General features: G+C 44.3%; 1 protein-coding gene across 8 annotated transcripts in view; it reads left to right on the forward strand.

Annotated features, from left to right (window-relative positions):
* MAP2 (microtubule associated protein 2) overlaps positions 1-22,083 on the forward strand; it is a 385,117-nt gene that overhangs the window by 89,227 nt on the left and 273,807 nt on the right. For all 8 annotated transcript variants that reach the window (XM_048484968.1, XM_048484977.1, XM_048484972.1 and 5 more), the window contains exon 3: positions 9,722-9,786. The gene's annotated coding sequence lies outside the window, so the exon portion shown is untranslated. The remainder of the gene's footprint in view (positions 1-9,721; positions 9,787-22,083) is intronic.

Here is a 22,083-nt window from a genome sequence, read left to right on the forward strand (position 1 = left end):
GGGTCACACTTGCTTCCCCACCCTTTACTAGGGCCCATTGCATCTCACCTGCAATGGACTTTGCTGCTAGGCTGTCCATACTGGATCAACATTCTCGGTGTGCGTGTATCATTGCTTAACACCTAAATCTATGCAGATGGATGATAATAATCCTTGCATTGCCTTTAAGTCCTTTGAAAAAAGAGGGTGTTATTTGGTTCAGAAGAGCACTGCCATTTCAAGCCAGCTCTGAGTCTAATTCCCGTCCACCCACTCACTTCCTGACTACACCTCTGTGCTGACAATCGTTGCGCGACAGGCAGAAATTCATCAGATGCAGTTGTTTTTTTCTTGCTGGAAATGTTTGCCCCTTGTTGAATTGCAGAGCTGCTGTTGAGAACGAAGCGGGGAACACCCAAATATCATAACTCTGCTATTTAGTGAGGTCTTCAGCAGTTCTTGGCTGGTTCTTGAGCACCCGGCCATGCCCTCCATCACTATCAGCATGGGTTCATCTTATGAAGGATTTGCTTACTTGTTCAAATTGGGAAGCGGACAGTCCTTGGTGATGGAGACGTATGTTGGTGATGGAGGCGTATGTTGGGTGGAGGCCCTTTGCCTTTCTCATGTCATGGTCTGACTAGGCTTCACGCTGGCAATCAGGAATCATTTGCAAAGCCACCGGAGCAGGCTGTCTTTTGTCTCAGACAAGAACAAGTCAAACTGGATGCTTCTCTCTTTCTCACAATACTAGAACCAGGGGACATTCATTGAAAATGCTGGGGGGGAAGAATTAGGACTAATAAAAGGAAACACTTCTTCACGCAACGTGTGATTGGTGTTTGGAATATGCTGCCACAGGAGGTGGTGATGGCCACTAACCTGGATAGCTTTAAAAGGGGCTTGGACAGATTTGTGGAGGAGAAGTCAATTTATGGCTACCAATCTTGATCCTCTTTGATCTGAGATTGCAAATGCCTTAACAGACCAGGTGATCGGGAGCAACAGCCGCAGAAGGCCATTGCGTTCACATCCTACATGTGAGCTCCCAAAGGCACCTGGTGGGCCACTGCGAGTAGCAGAGCTGGACTAGATGGACTTTGGTCTGATCCAGCTGGCTTGTTCTTATGTTCTTATGTTCTTATGTTCTAGTGGCTGACGTTTTAATTTAGGCTTTTCGGAAGATGATGTCAGTCCCTGGGGGTAATAGCTGCTCTAGAACGATTTGCAACTTTCTTTTCACTGTCACATGTATTTGTTTTAATGTTTTCATTGTTATATTCCATGGTTTGGTTGCATATATTGTTCTCCTTCAGTCTGACTCTTTAACCATTATTCCACATTGGCTTGTGCGCAGTGGCGTATTTGCCGAGGGACGAGGAGTACCCTCTGTCCCCAGGGGCCACTAATCTGGTCACGTTAGGAGGTTGCCAAAGTGAAACTGCGTGACCAGGAAGAGGCGTCTTTCCGGATACTTCGCCCCGTCCATGCTGCCCTCCCCACCACCCCCTTGCTCCTTGCTCCCAGCCGGCAGCCGGCAGTCCCTTCTGCCCTCTCCTCTGGGGAGGCCAGAAGCGACTGCCATCCCCCAGCCTCCAAGAGCTGCTTTTATAAGCACTCAGGCTGGGGGGTAAGACAAAGAGGAATATTAGCCACATGCCCCAAGGGACGGGATGGTGGTATGGCCCTCCTGATCCCCGCCCACCAGCCACAGTGCTTATAAAAGCAGCTCTTGGAGGACAAGGGACGGCAGTCGGTTTTGGCCTCCTTGGAGGGGAGGGAAGAAGGGACTGCCGGCTGGGAGCCGGGAGGGGGCTGGAAGCTGGCCTGGGGGGTGGAGCCCTGCCCCACCCTGCCTCCAGGTGGAGGGGGGGTTCCCAGAGACAATTTGGGCGCCATTTCCCCCAGATACACCTCTGTTTGTGCATAAGATTTTCCCTGGGCAAGATCTTTTCAAAGTTGGGGGAAGGTTGTTGATAAAGATTTACAGCCAGATCAATTTTATGCTACCCTGTTTCCCCGAATATAAGACATCCCCTGAAAATAAGACATAGTAGAGATTTTGCTGAAGTGCGAAATATAAGGCATCCCCCAAAAGTAAGACATAGCAAAGTTTTTGTTTGGAAGCATGCCCGACGAACAGAACACAGAAAAATAAGACGTCCCCTGAAAATAAGACATAGCGCATCTTTGGGAGCATAAATTAATATAAGACACTGTCTTATTTTTGGGAAAACATGGTAGTGGCTAATAAATCTGCTTCTTGTGTCCTCATCTCTGCTGCCTCAGAGACCAGGACATGGAGTAACGGTTTCAAGGTGCAGGAAAAGAGATTCCACCTAAACATTAGGAAGAACTTCCTGTCAGGGCTGTTGGACAGTGGAATTCACTGCCTTGGAGAGTTGTGGAGTCTCCTTCTTCGGAGGTTTTTAAACAGAGGCAGGATGAACATATGTCGAGAGTGCTTTGATTGTGTGTTCCTGCATTGCAGGGGGTTGGACTTGATGGCCCTGGTGGTCTCTTCCAACTGTATGATTCTATGATTCTAATCTATAGTTCCCTAAAGGCAGTGGTGGGATTCAAATAACTTAACAACCGGTTCTGGTGGTGGGATTCAAATAATTTAACAACTGGTTGTTTACAAGTACCATTTTAACAACCAGTTCTGCTGAAGTGTTGCGAACCTGCTGAATCCCACCACTGCCTAAAGGGTTGATATTTTCTCCATCTACCTCTTTGCGTATCTGTATTAAGAAAAACCACAGATTGGAAAATAACTAGACTTTCCCCAATTCAAACTTACTAGCAATTTACAAATAACTTACCACAAGTTTGTGTGTATGTATGTGTGTGTGTGTGTGTGTGTATTGTTTTGCCTGTGAGTGTTCTAATTGTACGCTAACATCCTTTCTTGACACACAGCATGTAATTCCAGAATTCCACCCAAGATGCATGCAGACCACAAATCGATAAACAGAGGTTAGCACAGGCCACCTGTGGGCGCACAAGGCTGCATTTGACTTTGTTCTTGTTGATAATTGCTTGGGGGAAATGGGCATTAATGAGGCTGATATTCAAGTCCCTTGGCACAAAACATGTTTGTCAAGTTTCTGTCGGGAAGTAGCACATTTACAAGCCACAACATGAATAAATCCTCTTTATAGCCTTGCAAAACTGTCACCAATGGAGATAAAGGCAGATGTCTGAATTAAGAGTCCAGGCCAGGGGTCTGCAACCTGCGGCTCTCCAGATGTTCATGGACTACAATTCCCATCAGCCCCTTCCAGCATGGCCAAGAGAGCCGCAGGTTGCAGACCCCTGGTCCAGACCGATATGTTAAAGCTTTGGACTGACTCCTGGGAAGTACTTTGTGGCCAAGAGAGACTCAGAGATTTTAGAAATTGGTTAATGGCAATATATATATATTTGCAGAGCTGTCAGGGCCTGGAAATCTTCCAGAATTACAACTGATTTTCAGAGATCAGCTCCTCAAGGATGCCCACAGCAGGTTGGGAAATTTATACCCTGCCTTTCTCTCCTGTGAGGTAGGTGGGATTGAGAAAGAGTTCTGAATGAACCAGGACTGGCCCAAGGTCACCCAGCAGCAGAGGCGATACTACCAGGGGGTGGGAGGGGTGTGCGTGTTGTACCAGGCGCCCTCTTGTGGGGGCGCACAAATTGCAGGTTCATTTGTGTTTTTTTGGTATTTCTCTGTGTTTTTTCAGTTTTTGGCCTGCAGGGGGTGCAGTTTTTAGGCTAGCAGCACCAAAATTTCAGAGATTTTTCAGGAGACTCTCCTGATGATACCACCCAAGTTAGGTGAGGTTTGGTTCAGGGAGGCCAAAACAGCATCACTTTCAATGTTGTTTTAACTGGGGACCCCAGATTCTTCCTTTAAGGTGAATGTGGGCTCCCTAGCTTGAACACCATTGAAAGTGATGCTGTTTGGGGGTGGATTCCAGCATCACAGTGACTGCCCGGGGGGTGGGGGGTGCGCAAAACTCAGATTTTGCACCGGGCTCCATTTTACCTAGCTATGCCTCTGCCCAGCAGGAATGTAGGAGTGGGGAAACAAATCTGGTTTGCCAGATAAGAGTCTTCTGCTCATGTGAAGGAGTGGGGAATCAAACTTGGTTCTTCAGATTAGAGTCCACCTGGTCTTAATCAGTGCACTATGCTGGCTCTCAGTTGAGAAACAGACGATTGGTTGACCTAGAAGGACATGGTTTGAGATACTGATGGCATGCCTATTTATGGCTTGATAAAGTCACAGTTATTAAAACTTTTCATAATCATTGTATTAGGTTTACCATTCTGAGAATATGGCATGAGTTGAAACCTGGATTACATGAGAAATGTTGAGGTGGCTTTCAAAGCAAGAAGCATTATTTAGATGTGAAATTATGTTTGAAAACAGATGGATAACATATCGTGACCTTTTAGACTTTTCACGAGGGGATTGTACAATGAAATCAAGAGTTCAATTATTAATAGAAGGAAATGGTTTTGAAGAATTTAAAGTGGAACTATGCCTGCATGAGGATCATGTTATTGCTAAAATGTAAATATGCTCTTGTTGAGATTTGACACAGAAAAAGAACAAGTGAAAAAGTGTAAGATAAAATGAGCCATCCACTTTGGGCATAATATATAAACGGAACTATGGGAGAACATGTTGTTAAATGGGCTTTAATTTACATTAAGCTCCAGTCTTAAAAAGACTTTTTATAAAATGATGCATTGTTGGTACCTGTCGGTGGAGAAATTGGTTGAAAACTTTGGCATAAAATTGGTATAAAAACTTATTAATGTATATTTTAAATGTGATCGTCTTGAAGGGACTTTTTATCATTTATGGTGAACTTGTAACAAAGCTAACAAATTTGGGATACAAATGCATTCAACAATTCAGAAGATTAATATACAAATGAAACCAGAGGCTTTTCTTTTGGATCTTATGGACAGGCAGTTTGAAAAAAAATGGACCTTTATTTTTACATATGACATCAGCAGCAAGAATATTATATGCACAAAAATGGAAAACTTCATCTGTAATGGAAGAATTGCATGTAAAGTTGCTGGAGTTAGTAGAAATGGCTAATCTTACATTTTTGTTATTGAAGGAATAAGAGGAATATTGAAGGAATAAGAGGGGAAGTCCTCCTATGGATTAAAAACTGGTTGAGAAACAGGAAGCAAAGAGTGGGTGTAAATGGGAAATTCTCACAATGGAGAGATGTAGGGAGTAGGGTCCCCCAAGGATCCGTATTGGGGCCAGTGCTCTTTAACCTATTCATAAATGACCTGGAAGTAGGGGTGGGTAGCGTGGTGGCCAAGTTTGCAGATGATACCAAATTATGTAGGGTGGTGAGAACCACAAAGGATTGCGAGGAGCTCCCAAGAGGACAGCTTGATAGAATTAGGTAGGAGTTAAGGCTAAGAAAATAGCAAAATACAGTTCAATGTACTAGCAAAGATGTAAGAGTGATGCACACATAGAGGGCAAAAATCCAAAACTTCACATACACGCTTACAAGGGGGGGGTCAGTGCTTTATCAGTCCTGACAGACCAGGAAAGGGATTTAGGCGTCTTAGTTGATAGTTCCATGGGAATGTCAACTCAATGTATGGCAGAAACTGCCAAGAAAAAGAGCAAACTCTATGCTGGGGATAATTAGGAAAGGAATTGATAATAAGAACTCGCTAAAGATTGTCATGCCCCTACATAAAGCTTAGGTAGATTGCAGCGCACCGCGACTTGGAGTACTGTGTTCAGTTCTTGGTCACCACACATCTCAAAAAAGGATATTGAAGAGATAGAAAAAAAGTGCAGAGAAGGAGCCAACGAGGGATGATTGAAGGGACTGGAGCGCACCTTCCTTATGAGGAGAGGCTGCAGCGCTTTGGGACTCTTTTAGTTTGGGAGAGGAGACGTCTGAGGGGGGATATGATTGAAGTCTATAAAATTATGCATGGGGTAGAAAATGTTGACAGAAAGAGAAATTTTTCTCTCTTTCTCACAATACTAGAACCAGGGGCATTCATTGAAAGAAATGCTGGGGAAAGAATTAGAACTAATAAAAGGAAACACTTCTTCACGCAACGTGTGATTGGTGTTTGGAATATGCTGCCACAGGAGGTGGTGATGGCCACTCACCTGGATAGCTTTAAAAGGGGCTTGGACAGATTTATGGAGGAGAAGTCGATTTATGGCTACCAATCTTGATCCTCTTTGATCTGAGATTGCAAATGCCTTAACAGTCCAGGGTGCTTTCAAAGGAATTGCTCAACAGCCGCAGAAGGCCATTGCTTTCACATCCTACATGTGAACTCCCAAAGGCACCTGGTGGGCCACTGCGAGTAGCAGAGAGCTGGACTAGATGGACTCTGGTCTGATCCAGCTGGCTTGTTCTTATGTTCTTATGTTCTTATGTTCATAAAATAGGAGGAAAAATGAATTGATAATTTGTGAATTTGAGGAATCAAAGAGCAAAAAAAAGATTCAATAGAGATATGTGTTACGCCTATTAGGAATAATAATTAAGAATTAATTGTGCAATTATAACTAAAGAGTAAGTAGTAAACTTTCAAGTGTGTTTATATTCGGTGCAGATGAAATCAGGAACCCTCCCCTTTCCTTATTATGTATATATTTATTATGTATAATTATGTATTATGTCTATATTACGTTATGTGTTTTTTGTGTATGCGTTTTTCTCACGTTTTGTTTGTTTAACTTCTGAATGCTTCTAAAGTCTTAATAATAAAGAACTCATACTTTCTCAAAAAGAGAGAAAACATGAGAGAATGTCAGAACTTCTGCTTGGAGAAGCAAAGCATGGGCCCTTCCAACACAGTGACTATTAAAGCCACCAGTGATTTGACATGTTTTCCTTCTCTTCATAGCTGGGTGCCTCATAGTGCATTGTTTTGTAGGTGGTGAAGAAGTCTGGTAGTCCCATGTGAAGAGTCCCATGTTAGAAGGGTTATAGCAAGTTGCCTGGTAGTTGCTGGTAGGCTTGACCTCAATGAATCATCTGTGAAGGGCCAAAACAGTCCCTGGAGAGGATCCTGTCCCTCATGTTTTACTATTGAAACCAAGGCTTAAAGGCTGGAAATATTGTTGTGGTTATCTGGCAACAGCCACTGAGGACATGTGGGTACTGCTTCTACTACTTGCGTGTTTAATTTTTTTTAATCTGATTTTTCTGCCAACCTGGAGTATATTTCAGATATGTAGGAAGATCTGTCTTGTGTGCTTATGGGCCCAAGTCTCTGGATTTAAGTATCCACAGATCTGAACATGTTGATAATTATTTTTATTGGCAATTGATAGTTGATATTTTCCTCTGTTTATTCTTTCCCAGATCCATAGGACCAGGGGATTATTATTTGTCAATAATGTTAGCTCTTTTGTTTGGATCTCTTTGGCCCTTTCCGCACTGCAGAAAAGGCGCCCCTGCACCGGCAGGAATTCTGCCAGTGGAGGGGTGGGGGCCGTTCGCACAGACACTGTTTTCCCCGTCCCTCTCCCACTCACCTCGTCGCCTTCGTTGCCCTGCTGGACTCCTAAGACCCGCCCACGCTGCCCTCCAACCTCCAGGGGTCGGAGGACAACGAGGGAGGGTCTCAGCAGTCCAGTAGAGCAACGGTGACAAGGTGAGTGGGAGAGGGATGGGGAAAACAGCGTGTTCCCGGCGGTGCCGTTCGCACCGCGCCGGCGGGAACGCACTGTTTTCCAAAAACCTCTCTCCAGGAGGGAGGTTTTTGGAGGTGGCCTGACGCCGCCCTGGGGGTGGTGGAGGGGAGCCAGGTCAGTGCTGCTGCGTTTTAGCAGCGCCGCCTGTGTGAACGGCTCCCTGGGGACGGCGTTTTTGCTGTCCCCAGAGCGCCGTAAATGGCCCGTGCGGAAAGGGCCTTTGATATGCCAAAGGTAGCTTTCTGCAGTGTCTTTGGTGGTGGTGGGATTCTTATGGCATTTGCACTCCCCCTTCCCATGGTCTTATTTAGACGCAAATGTAAAGCCATCTGCTTCTTGAGCCTAGCCTGGCAGCTAAGCCATCTGACCTCAGTTCTTACCATTGCCCTCTTTCTGAGAACTCTGCTAAATCCTGAACAACGATCAGTTGATTAGGATAATTTTCAGGGATCTTAAGAATCCCAGTGTAACCTCTTTTCTCAAATTATGCATGACATACTAGTCACCAAGGAAGTTGAAGTCTCTGACGAGAGGATTTCTGTATTATGCTTCATTTTCTTGTACTTTACTTTTTGGAAATTTTATCACTGCACACAGAAAGACATTGATGGTTTGTGAATTTTCTGGGCTGTGTGGCTGTAAGTCTGCTAGCTTTTGCTCCTAACGTTTCACTCATTTCTAAGGCTGGCATCTTCAGAGGCATGTCGCAGTCAGAAGATGCCAGCCACAGATGCAGGTGAAACATTAGGAACAGGAACTAGTAGATCATGGCCACACAGCCTGGGAAACCCACAACAGCCAGTTGATTCTGACCATGAAAAACTTCAACAATACACAGAAAGACATTCATGGTGAAACAATGGAGTGTTTATAAATGTTTACAAGTGTTTATAAGGAGCAGCAGTGGCGTAGGAGGTTAAGAGCAGGTGCACTCTGATCTGGAGGAACCGGGTTTGATTCCCAGCTCTGCCGCTTGAGCTGTGGAGGCTTATCTGGGGAATTCAGATTAGCCTGTGCACTCCCACACATGCCCGCTGGGTGACCTTGGGCTAGTCACAGCTTTTCGGAGCTCTCTCAGCCCCACCCACCTCACAGGGGGTTTGTTGTGAGGGGGGAAGGGCAAGGAGATTGTAAGCCCCTTTGAGTCTCCTATAGGAGAGAAAGGGGGGATATAAATCCAAACTCTTCTTCTTCTATTCTTGCAGATATTATATTATGTAGCATTTCTTTAATTATCTCTTTCCAAGCCTTTTCCCACATGTTCATCTTGGCATCTTTGTAAAGGTATGAGTTTGAATAACACGGGAAAGTCCTTAATTTTGCCATTTATTAAAAGAAGATGCACCAAACTTGGGAATACTAATTTAAAAGCATCGTTTCTCTTATGCAGTGGAAGCTTTGGGGTTTTTTCCCCCTTGTTTTTTAATTTGAAACAGAATGCATTCTTTTGAACCAAGCACTGGACAATTTTAACAGATCTTGAACATTTCTCCACTTTTTCTTGGATGATTTTGAGACTAATTTTGAGACATAGCCCCCAATACATTGCAAACGTCTCCCACAGAGGTGCATAGCATAGCTGTCTTTGCACCTTACAAACTTTGGTGTCTCCAAATCCATTCCAATTCTCAGGTTCCTTTGTTCAGTTGGACTGAGCTGTCAAGTTTCATACGTGGCAAATGTCCTGTGCCGTTGGTGGTTCTGCATTGTGTTGACACGTTGCTTTTCTGACGAGCAGTGCAGAGGCTAAGTTCCATCTTCTGACAATTTGTTAAATTAAAACTAGCAGGGAAGAGCCAAGGAAAATGGGATCCAGAGTCAATGTACAGATGAGCTAAAATTCTGATTTTTTTTTTCATGTTAGTGTAATTCCTTCCTAGAGCAGAGCTGGTTGGTAAATGGATTCCTAGTTAAGCTGATTAACACGCCTTTCTTTTCCGCATATGATTTTGGAGGCCATTTTCAGACCACAGTTTAGAATGATACGTTCCGCCGAGTATTCCTTTAAATTCATTGGTTTCTGCATTTTTGTGTCTGTTTCAGAGCCAGGCTGAAGTTTTGCATTGTCAACTAATCCAGGGGACAGTGTGCTTGAATACTACAACCAGGTCAGTGTGGTTGAGTTTCTACAGTGAGGATAAAAGACGATTAATGCATAATTATTTTTAACACTCCCTAATGCAGAAATACTCAGTGCTAGGTAGGATTAATGGCATGCAGCTACTGGCTAGAAGCAGATTTAGGGTGGCTTTGGGAGCAAAATATGATGGTAAAAAGTATGCAGAACGTTTCTTAGAACTGTAAACATGCTTTTAATGTTAAGAAACGGAAGCTAGAGTTACTCACAGACGTGTTTTCAAGTGTCAGTGAACTTGCAGCAACTCCAATGAGGGCCTTTCAAGGCGAGTGAGAATCAGAGGTGGTTTGCCATTTTATTCCCTCCGTAGAGTCTTCCTTGGCAGTCTCCCATCCCAGTGCTGACCCTGCTTAGCTTCCGAGATTGGATGAGGTCAGGTTATACCATGCCACCTTTCCTGCCAGAAACCAGGGCTCCTTCCGCACATGCAGAATAATGCACTTTCAAACTGCTTTCAATACTCTTTGAAGCTGTGCAGAATGGCAAAATCCACGTGCGGAAGGGGCCTAGGGTTAGGGAACCAGGGAAAAATATCAGGGCTAGAATAACGACCGGACCCCCCATACTAGATTAATATAACTGGACTTTGAGAGTAAGAGGATGTGCTTTGGGGGTTAACATTTTTCCACATGTCCATACTGCTGCTAGTATGCATTACAAAAACCCCCACACCAGTTATGAAGCTATATGGCACGTCGTTCTTTTTCAGCTCTGACTGATGTAGCAACAGCACCTCTTCTGGAGGCAACAAATATGATCACTGCTGCAGTCTAGTAAATATGATCACTGCTGCAGTCTAGTAAATTCTTCCCTGGGGTTGTCCTTGAAGAATATAGATCAGGTACACAGGTGTCAAACTCGCGGCCCTCCAGGTGTTCATGAACTACAATTCCCATCAGCCAGAGGTGGGATCCAGCAGGTTCTCGCAGGTTCCCGAGAGTAGGTTACTAATTATTGGTGTGTGCCGAGAGGAGGTTACTAATTGGTGATTTTGCCACGTGATTTTTGCCTTCGTTACGCCCCTCCTCTCAGCAGTAGCGCGCAGAACTTGAAGCAGTCTAGCAGGAGGTGCACCAGCGTGCGTGGCAGCCTGCGCCTATGTGCATTAGTTTCCCACCCAAGGACCGGCGCAGCGGCTGTGTCCTTGCCACAGCCCCGCCCAGGATTGCCCTGCCCCTGGAATGCCAAGCCATGCCCCTGTTGTGCCCAGCCCAGCCCCATTGGCGCTACGCCACAGTTTGAATCTCACCACCATGGGAACCTATTACTAAAATTTTTGGATCCCACCACTGCCATCAGCCCTTGCCAGTATAGCCAATGCATGTTAAGAGGGACTGATGGGAATTGTGGTTTATGAACATCTGGAGTGCCACAAGTTTGACACCTCTGGATTAGGAGGTGCACATGCTCCATAAAACTTAGATTGTCTGTGGACCTGGCCTGCAGGTATACAGAAATATGAATCCTCAGTGACTTTATTGGTTATGAAGTGTGTCAGCTACCAGGAATAGAGTGTGTCACCTGAGGCACTGAGGCACTGAGGCTGTGGACCTTCTTTCCCCAGTGGGATCCAACATTTAAGCAAGAGTTTGTTTTGCAAAGTCCCACAAAAGTCTCTCCTGATCTGTAATGATCTAAGAAAGGGGTTCCCACCATGGCACCTGTGGACGCTGTGCCTGTCCACACTTTGCCTGGTACCTACCCTGTTTCCCCGAATATAAGGCATCCCCTGAAAATAAGATGTAGTCGAGGTTTTGCTGAAGTGCGAAATATAAGGCTTCCCCCAAAAGTAAGACATAGCAAAGTTTTTGTTTGGAAGCATGCCCGACGAACAGAACACAGAAAAATAAGACATCCACTAAAAATAAGACATAGTGCATCTTTGGGAGCAAAAATTAATATAAGACACTGTCTTATTTTCGGGGAAACACGGTACCAGATGTTTTTAGAAAGTGAGTTGGATGTTGCATTGCCTTCTCAGACAGTCTTGGACATAATGGCGAGTCAAGCAGATTGGGGGAACTCTGGGAGGGTTGGGTGTGTCATCGATCTGTGTCATCAAAAAGAAAGGACTGATAAAAACACAAGGCAGTTGCAAGGCTTGATGGGGCTAAAGGCAGCCTGTGTAGTCCATTAATAGAGCTTTTGTGTGGAATGTAACCCATTGCTATAACGTTTAAGCTGATGTCCAGGTATACTGCTAATTCTTTTTGGACTGTATAAAACTTTCTTCTCCTATCATATGGTTCCTTTTGTTTGCTACAAAATGTGCGTGTTCTGTATGAGATGTGTTCTGTGTGTGATGACTGTATGAACCAGGCAGCCTAATCTCGGCCGGGGGGAAGTGAATTCCCCTCTGGAGCTGGCACACCCCTGAGCCAGCATGGGTGGCCACCCGGCTGGCACAAGAGGCAAATATGCTGGTGAAGGGGAAACTTACCCAGTGGGCCAGGTACCACACAGCTCTGCATCACCTGACCTGGAGGTCACTGCTTGTCCTCAGACCTGCCAGCACAGGAAGCTGCGCTGGTGTGCCCCGGGCATTCTGGAGCTTGGCCAGGGGTGGAGCTGACCTTAGTTGGTTTCCTTCCAGTGTTTGCCAGGTGGAATGCCAGCACAGAGGGTAGCACATAGAGTCCAATGAAAGGCTCTTTGGCAGCAGTGTTATCAGATTGATCCATGGTGGGTGTGTGTGTGGGTGGGGCTCTTTTTAAGAGCAGTGTCTCTATCCATCCTGCCAACTCTTGGGATACCTAGCAGTGCTGTGCCAAAATGGGGAGCCCATTCTCTGCATTGGCTAGTGTACCCCCAAGGACATAGTAAAATCTTGTCTGGACTAGCCCTTACCTGTATCTGCCTTGCAAAACACTTGCAACACACTAAAGAGATTAAGAGAATATAATGCCCCTGCATTGGAGAGTGTTCCCATCCCCAGCCTTTGATTATCTGCCCTGCAAAGACAAAGGACTTGTTAATGTGTTTGCCCCAAGTGTTCCAGCTACTGTTGTATTAACCCCAAAACTTCTTCCTCTGACTAATCTCTCTCTACTGACCATCTTATTTACATTGCCATTGTTTTATAGTTGTGATTGACCCAGCACTCTCCCCATCTCCGGACACTCAAACCATTAGCTTAATGAATCCACACTTAAAGTCAATGTCTGTCACTTGTCTTTTCCTGGTAAAGCAGGATGCCACTTTGTACTGTGAGATTAAAGGCCTCTCTTCGTAACTCTGAGGGTCCCTTTTTCCCTATAAAAAGCTCCCTTTCCAAGTAGCCAGTGTTTAATTTCTCTGGACACCTCTCTGTTTATGGATATTGCCCCCAATGCATTGTTCTTCCTTCTACTAGAGCTAAGCACAGGTCACTCAGCTGTGTTCACTGGACCTTTCCTCTCCAAGTGACTGTAACCCTCACTCCTCAAATTCTCATCATCTATTCCAAACCTATCCTCTCAACACTGCTTATATCCTAGGACTGTATATGTGTTCTGCTGCTTTGATTACTGTGTGCTTGTGTACCCCTATTATTCCTAAATAAATTTGTTACACTTTATTTTGCACTCCTGTGGATGTCTTGCAAAAGCCGATCTTTGTATACACAATCCACAAAGATCTCGAGCTTGCCTGATCTTTTGCTAAGCCAGCAGTCTGCTCTTGGTAATTCCCCCACTTTAAAAGGGACAGACTCTCACTATTTGCAGTAACAGTGGGGAGCCCTTTTTGTTGTTTTCTGCTGCTGAGGCTGTGGGGCAGCACCAAAGTGGTGTTGAGTCCCGCCACCAGGGCTGTATATTATGTAAACAATTTAGTTATGTATTAGCTATATGTGAACCAACATTATGTTTCTGTGTTGATATAACTTTATAAGTGGTACACTATTCTCGGTGATTATATACCGTATGAATCAACCTTTATATGTCTCACTTAATTTTTTCATTACACAGGCATAAACATTTTAGGTTTGCAATACAAGAACATACATTTAGCCTTTTTCCACCTGGTTTATTTGTTTTGTGATAACCTGTGTTCTGTTTTCATCTTCGATTCCCCTACCTCTCCAGTGAAGTCTGCTAAGGGACTATAGAGCATGACAGGTTGCAGCTTTGTCTGTCTGGTTTTTGCTTTTGCTTGCTTCTACATTTCACAGATTTGCCGAGTTCTAAATCATTAATTTTTTGCTATTAAAGCAGTGAAATAAATTGAAATTTATTAAGGAAAAAAGTCATCCCCACCCCACCCCTACCCAGCAACTTGTTTTTTTCAACATTTCTGGAAATTTCATACCTCTCATTCTGTTGTCATTGCCAGAAATCAATTCACCTATATATAGAATCATAGAGTTGAATCATAGAGACCTTATGGGCCATCAGGTCCAACCCCCTGCAATGCAGGAACACACAATCAAAGCATACCTGTCAGATGGCAATTGAGCTTCCCTTTAAAAACCTCCAAAGAAGGAGACTCCACCACACTCTGAGGTAGTGCATCCCACTGTCAAACAGCCCTTACTGTCAGGAAGTTTTTCCTGATGTATAGGTGGAATCTCTTTTCCTTCACCTTGGACCCATTACTCCTGATTCTAGTCTCTAGAGCAGCAGAAAACAAGCTTGCTCCCTCACCAATATGATATCCCTTCAAGTATCTACACATGGCTATCATGTCACCTCTTAACCATCTCTTCTTCAAACTAAACATATCTCTCCTCATAGGGCATGGATTCCAGAGACCTTTTACCATTTTGGTTGCCCTCCTCTGGACCCATTCCAGCTTGTCCATATCCTTCTTGAATTGCGGTGCCCAGAACTGGACCCAATATTCCAAATGAGGTCTAACCAATGCAGAAGAGAGAGGTACAATTACATCCCTCGATCTAGACACTATACTCCTATTGATACAGCCCAGAATCACATTGGCTTTCTTTCATATCTCATTCTGTGATGAGAACAGAGTTGCCAGCTCCAGGTTGTGAAACGCCTAAAAAATTCAGAATTAGAGCATGAGGAAGGCAGGGTTTGGGGAGGGGAGAGACTTCAGTGGGGTGTAACGCCATAGAGCACAGATGTCAAACTCGTGGCCCTCCAGATGTTATGGACTACAGTTCCCATCATGCTTGTGTAACTGTGTAGCTGTTTAGATGAGCAAAATCTAAATGACAGCTGGACCCTCCTTCTAACAGGTGCCGTGTGCAGATTATGACTGAGTGCACAACATGTACCATGTGCAAACCTGATAAGGTGAGGGCACCTGATTGGTACCAGATTTGTATATAGTTTGCACAGACTGCAGAGTGATGTGTGCCTGAAAACACCTGTGGTCTGGTGAAGCACTTTGTCAGTAGATAGCAATAAATAGAACTGCACTGGTGACTGTGTGTCTGTCAGTTCTTGTCTACATTGCGTCCTGCAAGGTGGTCTACACTGAGTAAATCCGCTGCTTCAACAAGGGGATGATGGGAACTGTTGTCCATAACATCTGGAGGGCCGCGAGTTTGACACCTATGCCGTAGAGTCCACTTTCCAGAGTAGCATTTTTTATTCCGCTGTAATTTTAGTAACTGTTCAGTGAAGGTTTTCCTTCACTGGACATACCTTTGCATGTGTTCCTTTGCCACAACAGGTGGAGAGTTTTTACATATTGAGCTAAGCAAGACCATATTGGAGACATGCTCTTCTTAACAAGAATGGGAACAGTAGTATTCTAAACTAGAGACAAGTCTTTACTTTTGGTTAACTGCCCTGAGCCCAGAAAGGGAAGGGCGATATAGAAATGTAATAAAATAAATATAAATAATAACTTTTATCCAAAGTGTTCATTTTGCTTAACGAATATGAGAATTGTTGAAGCCATTCTTCTGGGGGGAGGAGAAGGAGAAGGAGAAGGAGAAGGAGAAGGAGAAGGAGAAGGAGAAGGAGAAGATGATGATGATGATGATGATGATGATGATGATGATGATGATGATGATGATGATGATGATGATGATGATGATGATGATGATGATGATGATGATGTTAGTATCTTAAAATTGTTATTGTTCTCATCAGGATACAGATTCAGGGCCAGGTGACGTTGGTGCACAATTGAACTTAGTACATTCAGCTGGGTCACATTTTGTTTACTCAGTGCAAACATTGTGGTTTTGAACTTAACTTCTTGAATAGCCACGTCATTTTTCAGACAAAATAGGCTAAATAGGGGTTTGGTATGAATCATCCCCTAGTGGGAGAAAACATTTAAAATGGCATTTTTACATTGTTGTAATAAAGCAAAGCTAGAGCTGCTGTTATATAAACGATCCTCCCATTTCTCATTCTCTGCTCTGAATAAATTACCTTCTTTTTCCTGTTTCAGTTATTTTTAGAATTTTAAGAATATTTGTTAAGTTACCTCATGACAGAGAGGTGGAACATTTTGAGATAGTTGAGTACCTGGAAACTGTAATTTACAAATGTTTCTTGAATACAGAAAACCTCTTTCAACTTGACCGGTAGTTTATCAAGCCAGTGTGAGAGTCCAGATGGTGGAATGCTTAGAGCAGGGGTCTTCAAACTATGGCCCCCCAGATGTTCATGAACTACAATTCCCATCAGCCCTGCCACTTGGCCATGCTGGCAGGGGCTGATGGGAATTGTAGTCCATGAACAACTGGAGGGCCATAGTTTGAAGACTCCTGGCTTAGAGTTTTGGCTTAAGACTAGGGAGAGCCAAGTTCGAATCTTGCTTTGCTATATCACAGCCTACATGACCTAAAGGCGGTTGGGCTGAGGGAGAAAATTAGAAGAAGAGTTTGGATTTATATCCCCGCTTTCCCTCCTGCAGGAGACTCAAAGGGGCTGACAATCTCCTTGCCCTTCCCGCCTCACAACAAACACCCTGTGAAGAATAGGTGGGGTTTCAAGAAGGGAATCCGAGAAGCTGTGAGACTAGTAAAGGTCCACTTGGCCCAGCTGACATTGTGTGGGAGCATACAGGTTAATCTGAATTCCCCAGATAAGCCTCCACAGCTCAGGTGGCAGAGCTGGGAATCAAACCCGGTTCCTCCAGATTAGATACATGAGCTCTTAACCTCCTACGCCACTGCTGCTGTTCTATGGATAAAATGAATAAGATTTCTTGAAGGAAGAGCAGGGGCAAAGGAATAACATAAATAGCCCAATACTGGTTTTACTGATTAGTCAGTGTGATGTTGTGTTTAAGAGGAGGTGGACTCTAATCTGGAGAACTGGGTTCGATTCTGCAGTTCTCCACATGAATGCGGGACTTCTGTACAATGAACCAAATATGTTTCCCCACTCCTATATTCCTGCTGGGTGACCTTGGGCTAGTCACAGTTCTCTCAGAACTCTCTCAGCCCACCTACCTCATTAGGTGTCTGTTGTGAAGAGAGAAAGATAATGCAGCTTGTACGTTGCCTTGAATATCCTTACAGTGGGATATGAACCCAAACCCTCCTTCTTCTCTTCAAAGAACAATATGATGCTGACATCTAAAACATTCATTTTTTCTAGGTTTTCTCAACAGGTTTAGATTGCTTTGCAACCACGTGGTTGTAACACAGCGAGCTTTTCAAGGACTTGATACATAACAAAGAACATCTCTTCTTTTTAGAACAATTAGAAGTCAGCAAAGGAACATCGTGGGTGAGGAAACAGCTGTGCTATGTTTTAAGTTGCTGTCACGTATTAATTGTTTCTATGGCACTTCAAAGTTTGCTTTGGGAAGAATGCATGTTTGTACCGTGGAGTCCATTCTGTGCCTGGCGTGTCTGGAAAGTGGCAAATCTGACGAGCCGAGCCCTCAAGTGGATTTATAAAATCAGAGAAATAGAGCACAGAATATGGATGCGTTCATGGAGGTTTCAGGGGCATGAAAGAAAATCAGTGGGCATTGGGGGACTATTTTTCACTGTAGGAATGCTGCAGTGATTGGTAAAAACATTATTCCCAACCCACAGTGTCAGACAGTTGTCATTCATGTGTCTGAAAACCACAAATGATGATTGAATGGGTAAACCCAAGGCCCCCAACATGGTGCTCACCAAGGGTTTTTAGGAAGTGGGAGGGGCCAGGTAGGGCTTTTTCAGCAAAGGAAAAGCTACGAGGAGGGTCAGCTATTGGAGATTTGATTGGCTATGCAGATGTGACTGCAGGTAAGCTATGGCACTCATTTCATGGCTGGCTCTACCTCCTGTAGCAGCTCTTTTGTGGTAGCCATTTGGTGGCTGTACCTACCATGCTGTGTCATAGAGTCATAAAATCAGAGTTGGAAGAGATCCCAAGGGCCATCAAGTCCAAAACCCCTGCCATGCAGGAACACACAGTCAAAGCACTCTTGATGGATAGCCATCCAGCCTCTGTTTTTTAAGAAAAACCCAAAGAAGAAGACTCCACCACTCTCCAAGGCAGTATATTCCATTGTTGAACAGCCCCTACTGGAAATAAGTTCTTCCTAATGTTTAGGTGGAATCTTTTTTCCTTCACCTTGAAACCATTACTCCTGGCCCTTGTCTTTGAAGCAGCAGAAAACAAGCTTGCTCCCTCTTCAACAAGACATATATTTAAATGTGGCTATCATGTCACCCCTTAACCTTCTCCATACTAAACATACCTAGCTCCCTAAGCTGCTCCTCATAGGACAGAGGCGTAGCTGGGGAAAATGGAGCCCGGTGCAAAATATAAGTTTTGTGCCCCCACCCATGGGCAGCCACTTTGATGCTGGAATTCACCCCCAAACAGCATCATTTTCAATCGTGGCCCCAAACTAGGGAATTTAGATTCTCCTATTAAATCCCACCTTAAAAAAAGGAGAATTTAGGAGTCCCAGAGTTCAAACAACATTGAAAGTGATGCTGTTTTGGGGTGGATTCTCCCCCACCCTGAAACACCATCACTTTCAATGTTTAAAATGGGGACCTCAGATTCTCTCTTTAAGTCCATGCCAAAGTGGGTGGATTTAAAAGGAGAATCTGGGGAAATCTAAGGAGGGTTGCTACTGCTTATCCAGAGGAATTGCAATTTGTTAAGCTAGCAGCACCAAACTTTCAGGGTATCTTTAGGAGACTCTCCTGATGATACCACCCAGGTTTGGTGAAGTTTGGTTCAGGGGGTCCAAAGTTATGGACCTTCAAAGGTGTAGCCGCCATCTCCTATTAAAAAAACCATGGAAACAATGGGGGATGGGGCGCAGAGTCCATAGAATTTGGACTCCCTGGGCTCGGCTCCTCCTGGCACTTGGATGGTGTCTTCAGGAGAGTCTTCCAAAACATCCCTGAAATGTTGGTACTGCTAGCCTAAAAACTGCACCCCCTGAAGGCCAAAAACTGAAAAGACTTGAAAAAATACCAAAAAAACACAAACGAACCTGCAATTTTTGCGTCTCCACAAGGGGTGCCCAGTGCAACACATGCACCCCTGCCCCCTGGTAGCTCTGCCTCTGTCATAGGGCATGGAATCCAGACCTTTTAGCATTTTGGTCGCCCTCTCTGGACCCAGTTCGAAACATCGTCAATATCAGCCCTAGCAGACTGTGGTGCCCAGTGCAGGCGCAATGGATTCCAGGTGAAGTCAGACCAATGCAGAATAGAGTGGTACTGGTATGTCCCTCGATCTTGATACTCTACTCCTGCTGATGCAGCCTAGAATAGTTCTCGTCTTTATTCCTGCTCTAATTGTGGCCAGCATGGATTTGGCCCATTTCATATCCGCCACATGCTGGATGGACATTTTCATTGAGCTATCCACTACCAACCCAAGGTTCTGTTGTTGTCAGCAAGGATTGTTCCTCACTTGACATTTTCTCACATAGAATCTCATTTGCCATAAGAACATAAGAACTAGCCTGCTGGATCAGACCAGAGTCCATCTAGTCCAGCTCTCTGCTACTCGCAGTGGCCCACCAGGTGCCTTTGGGAGCTCACGTGCAGGAGGTGAAAGCAATGGCCTTCTGCTGCTGCTGCTCATAAGAACATAAGAACTAGCCTGCTGGATCAGACCAGAGTCCATCTAGTCCAGCTCTCTGCTACTCGCAGTGGCCCACCAGGTGCCTTTGAGAGCTCACGTGCAGGAGGTGAAAGCAAGGGCCTTCTGCTGCTGCTGCTCCTGAGCACCTGGTCTGCTAAGGCATTTGCACTCTCAGATCAAGGAGGATCAAGATTGGTAGCCATATAGATTGACCATTTTAATTCACATTCCTCCGGTTCTGAGAGATCCTTCCAAACCTCTTTACAATCTGTTTTTTGGCTTAACCACCTTAAACCATTTGGTGTCATCTGCCAACTTGGTTACCTCACTACTCACTCCTAACTCCAAGTCACTTATGAATAAGTCAAAAAGCACTGGTCGCTGAGAGACACCACTGCTCACATCCATCCATTGAAAGAACGGACCATTTATCCCTACTTTCTTCTTCCTGTTTTTTTTTTTTTTGCAAATTTGCAAACCATAAGAGGGTTCCTCCTCCTATGCAGCGACTTTGAATTTTGCACAGAGGTCTTTGGAGAGGGACCTTTTCAAAAGTCTTTTGGCAACCCAGAGAAACAAAGTCCACAGGTTCATTCCTGTTTACATGCTTATTGACATTTTGAAAAAAAAACTCTAAAAGGTTAATGAGATAGGACCTACCTATGCGGAAACCATGTTGGTTTTTGCACAGCAAGGCATGTCCTTCTATATGCTTGACAATTACATCTTTAAAAATGCTTTCCTGGAATAGACATTAAGCTAAACCGGCCTGTAATTTCCTGGGTCCTCTTGGAATGTTTTTTAAAAAAATAATAAATTGGTGTTATTTACAATGAAACATTATGCTCCAGTTCACCATACAGTACAGAGGTTGATCACCCGAGGTTCCGTCGCTGTCTTCAACTACCCATAAATGTCTGTTTGTTTGTTTTATATACCGCCCTCCCCTGAAGAGCTTTGGGTGGTGCACAACATATAAATCGAAGTAGAGCGCAGTTTAAAACATAACAAATACAACTGCAATAACATATATATTTAGGCTCTAAAAGGTTGAAATGTTAGAAACCTCTATTTAAAACTACGAATTTACAATAAGTAGTAATACCTCGTGTCCGGCAGCTAAAACCCTCCCAAGAGGGGAGTGGTAGATCCCTCAGATATTAGGAGGACCATCAGATCCTCAAAAGGGGGGGGGAGGTGCGCTGCATCAGCGGCCGGTCTCTCCAAAAGCCCGGTGGAACAACTCAGTCTTACAGGCCCTGCAGAACTCACCAAAATCCAACAGGGCCCGGACAGCTGGAGGGAGAGAGTTCCATCAAGCAAGGGCCAGGGCTGTAAATGCCCTGGCCCGAGTGGAGGGCAGCCGCATTATTGAGGGGCCAGGGATCACCAGGTTGGCTTCTGCCGAGTGCAGAGGCCGAACTGGGACATGTGGGGTAAGTTGGTCCCGAAGGTACGAGGGTCCCAGGCCGCATAAGGCCTTAAAGGTTAGCACCAACACCTTGAAAATGTGCCTCCTTTACCCCATTCTGATTTTTTCTCCATTCCCTAGGAAATTTTGTAAAGCAGCATTTTATATTGACAGGGCTGCATGTATAAAACCCAATAATAACAGTTTAAATGTTAGGCAATCTAACCCCACCTAGTTCCATCATGTCTATAACACTGTATGAGGTAGAAACCCAGAAGCAGTTCTGGAGGCTTATGAGAATTGTCAGTGTGTCTGTCCATCTCTCTCTCTCTCTCTCTCTCTGTCTACTGAAATAATATAGATGTCCCTGGAACCTTAGAAACATAACATAATATTTTCCAGCATAGGTCTTCATCAGGCTGAATACAACAGAAATATGGGTGGGAGGGAGAATCTGTAAAAGGAGAGGCTATCTTAAAATGAAATGAAAGGGTGAGGTCCATTTGCAAGTGTTGATAGATTGGCGAGGAGGATTAGTGTAACTCTAATTTAGGAAAGTGTAGGATGAAACGATTGAAGCAGATCCAATTAGAAAATTACAGAGAGACAGCTGAACTAATTGACATCTGTAAAGTGTGGGAGAATCAAGATGTGCACCTACAGGGCCCAAGCAATCTAAAGTCCTTGTTGAACTTCTTGATGAACACTAACTCAGTGATGTCACACTGGATTCTTCCTTTGAAGTTCTTTTGAAGAAGAGTGTTTAGATAAGTAACAAAATGTCCTAGAAGATTAACCCATTCATTTCTGAATATTCCTTTTTAAATGACATATGTGTGTCCATGTGTCCAGATCTGTGTCCAAATGACAGATTTGTGTCCATTTGTGTCTTATTTGC

This window comes from Sphaerodactylus townsendi, linkage group LG02 (genome assembly GCF_021028975.2).
Source record: "Sphaerodactylus townsendi isolate TG3544 linkage group LG02, MPM_Stown_v2.3, whole genome shotgun sequence".
Classification (NCBI taxonomy): Eukaryota; Metazoa; Chordata; class Lepidosauria; order Squamata; family Sphaerodactylidae; genus Sphaerodactylus; species Sphaerodactylus townsendi.